The sequence below is a fragment of the Danio rerio genome, chromosome 7 (assembly GCF_052040795.2).
Source record: "Danio rerio strain M-AB ecotype USA chromosome 7, GRCz13ab, whole genome shotgun sequence".
NCBI lineage: Eukaryota > Metazoa > Chordata > Actinopteri > Cypriniformes > Danionidae > Danio > Danio rerio.
In genome coordinates, this window is record NC_141027.1 from 80,306,602 (window position 1) to 80,310,465 (window position 3,864).

The following is a 3,864-nucleotide window of genomic DNA, read 5'->3' on the forward strand; positions in this document are numbered from 1 at the left end:
TTTGTGCGTCCTGTATTTTTTTTGTGTGCATTAAATATGGCTCAATGGTTAGCACTGTGGCCTCACAGTAAGAAGGTCGCTGGTTCGAGTCCCAGCTGGGTCAGATGTTGTTTCTGTGTGGAGTTTGCATGTTCTCTCCGTGTTGGCGTGGGTTTCCTCAGGGTGCTCCGGTTTCCCGCACAAGTCCAAACACATGCGCTATAGGGGAACTGATGAACTACATTGGCCGTAGTGTATGAGTGTGTGTGTGAATAAGTGTGTATGGGTGTTTCCCAGTACTGGGTTGTGGCTGGAAAGACATCCGCTGCGTATAACATATGCTGGATTAGTTGGCGGTTCATTCCGCTGTGCCTCTGAGACTAAGCCGAAGGAAACGCCAACAACCATGCCACGTTCAAAGTCTCTCATGCCAAGGGTGCTCTATTGGATTGAGATCTGGTGACCGTGGAGGTCATTTGAGCACCAGTCTGAGACACCAACAACCATGTCACATTCAAAGTCACTTAAATCCCCTTTCTTCCCCATTCTGATGCTCGCTTTGAACTGCAGCAGATCGTCTTGACCATGTCTACATGCCTAAATGCAGTGAGGTGCTGCCATGTGATTGGCTGATTATAAATTTGGGTAACGCTTTCTTTTACAACCCGCAAAGTACCGCGTAAGTACAGTGAAATTACAGTGTACTTTTCTGTACGTACTGTGTAAGTATAATGAACGTATGTGTAGGTATAAGGGAACAAACCGTAATGCTTGGGTAAAAAGGGGGTAACAACCAGATGTTCATCACGAAAATGACCGCGTAAGTACAGTGAAATAACGGTGTACTTTTCTGTACCTATAGTGTAAGTATAAATAACGTTTACGTAAGTATAAGGGAACAAACTGTAATGCTCGGGTAATAAGGGGGTAACAACCAGATATTCAGCATGAAAGGTACCGCGTAAGAACAGTGAAATAACGTTGTACTTTTCTTTAAATTGCAAAAGAACAAACCATAATGTTTGCATAAAAGGGGAGTAACAATAAGATATCCATCACGCAAAGAAGTATATTAAGTTTACGATGTACATTTCTTCAAGTATTGTATACATATAAAGAATTATGCAAGGATGGTGACAACCTATTGCTATCTGCAAATGTACTGTATATGCACCTGCGTGAGTACATTAGTACTCTTATTCAGTGCTTGGGTTTTATATGGGGTGTTTAATGAATAAAAGGTTTACAACCTGTGAAATTATGAACCCTTATTGTATACTGTATGTATTTTAAATCTGCAATTCAATATAAAATATATTTCCATACACTACTTACCTTATGTTTACTCGTCGATCTCACCAAAGCCATCAATGTCTCCATAACTCACTATCAACAAATAACTTTGCATGACATAGGCCTACCGTCAGGGTTCAATGCAGATTAAAACAGGCTCGCATCTTTACTGCTGTTGCACAGGGGGGCTAACCGTTGCCTTTCAGTAAATGTATAGCTGATGCTTTATAGAAAAATCTAGTAATTTAGTCTTCAATCAATAAAAACTGCTGCTGTAGTTTACTCTGTTCTTAGTGTTCAAGTATACACTAGTATGTTAAAGTTCAGCTTCTTCCCTCTTTGTTCCCTGTAGTTAAAGGGTAAATACAGTATTTGTTCCCTCCTTGTTCCCTGTACTTACAGGGTAAATACCACATTTGAGGGTTGTAAATTAAAGTGAAGCTTTGTTCCTCTCTTGTTACCTCCTTGTTACCTGTACTTACAGGGTAAATACCACATTTGAGGGTTGTAAATTAAAGTGAAGCTTTGTTCCTCTCTTGTTACCTGTAGTTAAAGGGTAAATACAACATTTGTTCCCCCCTTGTTCCCTTTAGTTTACAATGTAAAATCTTAAAGGCAGTGAAATAAATATACAAACACACAATATATTTCTTCTTTACTTTGTAACCTTTATTTTAATAAATAAGCATTTTAAAAGACTTCATATTAATCAAACATTGTCTTGTCTATCATTGCCTATACTCATTCATTTTCTCTTCGGCTTTGTCCTTTTGTTAATCTGGGGTCGCCACAGGGGAATAAACCACCATCTTATCCAGCATATGTTTTACGCAGTGGATGCCCTTCCAGCTGCAACCCATGTCTGGGAAACATCCATACACACTCACTCACACGCATTCACTCAGACAATTTAGTCTACCCAATTCCCCTGTACCGCATGTCTTTGGACTGTGAGGGAAACCGGAGCACCCGGAGGAAACCCACGCGAACGCAGGGAGAACTCCATGCAGAAACCTTCTTGCTGTGAGGAAACAGCACTACCTACTGTGCCACCGTGTTGCCACCCAGCTGCAACCCATCACTGGGAAACATCCATACATACTCATTCACACACATACACTACGGACAATTTTACCTTACCCAATGTCACCACATATTTTTGGACTTGTGGGAGCACCCGGAGGAAACCCACGCTAACATGGGGAGAACATGCAAACTCCACACAGAAATGCCAACTGACCCAGCCGAGGCTCGAACCAGCGACCTTCTTGCTGTGAGGCGATTGTGCTACCCACTGTGCCTGCCTATACTCAAACAGCAAAATAACACATTATTTCCTTCCCCCTTTTTTTCTGGCATCTCTTGCTTGGCTTCCTCTTCTGCTCTTCTCAGCTTCCACTGAGGACTCTGATGGTGAGTGGCTGATGAAATCCCATGGGTCTTGCTGCTCTGCATTTAAATAAAATATATAAACAGACAGAAAGGCTTTTAGTAAGCTATAGACATGTTTATTTTCCTGTTTAATGTGTGTGTAGTGGTTGTCCAACAATTTCACACACTAAACATTTACAGATACCATACACACACTATACATTACTATCAAACAAAAGTACCATCATCAGATCATATGGGAGATTGTGATCATTTATAGTGATAATAATTAAAGCGCAGAGGGGAAAAGGCTTAAATAGTAGGCTACTGTGCTAAAGTCCTAGGCAAACGTTACTAGTAATTGGATGGGGGGAGGGGTATTGATATATCAAACTGGCATGCTACAGAATATATCAATTTACATTTCCAAACATTAATTTTGTCATTAACTTTGTAATTAACGTATAAAGGGAGAAAATCGTCTGCACAGTCAGTATGACAACAGCCACAGAGATCTGACCTGCTCATCATCCAGTCTTTCTGGAATGACATGAAGAAACTAAATCCATAGGAACTTTGGCAACATTTCTAAGATGTGCAAAGTAAACGACAGTAAACATTGGTAAATATTCGCTGCTGGCCGTTTAGATTCGGCCATGAACTAACGTTAATGTTACGCTAAAAACAAATGAAACAAAATAAATATAATCTGGTTAATGCACAATTTCTAATCGTAACAATAGCCTTATTTACTGACAACGATTTACTCACATGTGTTACATGGTGACAAGACGGAGCAATTCCAAACGTCCCAAAAGTCTGAGCAAAACCTCGTGGCGTGCTGCTGCAGTTTGATTCGGATCTTTAGAGGCTTCTTGATTCACAACTCGTTTGAATCAACGAATCAGTAGGCGCGTACCTGAAGTGATACAATATCGCGAGATGGATTCAAATGCACACGGAGCTGTCTGTTGTTCTCGCGATGTTTTGATGTCACACTGATCGGTTTGTTGAAGACGAATCGATTCAACTCTCCGCCCTCCATTCCCAGAATTTCCTGTTCACGGCAGTACAAGGACCTAAGGACCGCAGCGCGAGGTAAATAAAACAAGTATTTTATGACGTTATGTAGATAAAAGTGTTTGTTTAGGTTTTTGTTTATATCTGATGTTTGTACCTATTTTTAACAATTACACCCTTTTCACAACACTGTTATGACGC

At 40.5% G+C, this 3,864-nt stretch overlaps 1 long non-coding RNA gene across 1 annotated transcript; it reads right to left on the minus strand.

Moving 5' to 3' along the window:
* Window positions 1-2,395: 2,395 nt before the first annotated feature.
* LOC147843294 (uncharacterized) lies at window positions 2,396-3,464 on the minus strand. Its single transcript, XR_015496646.1, has 2 exons — window positions 3,415-3,464; window positions 2,396-2,721 (listed from the first exon to the last, which is right to left on the minus strand). It is a non-coding gene; the product is annotated as an uncharacterized LOC147843294 (long non-coding RNA).
* Window positions 3,465-3,864: the final 400 nt, after the last annotated feature.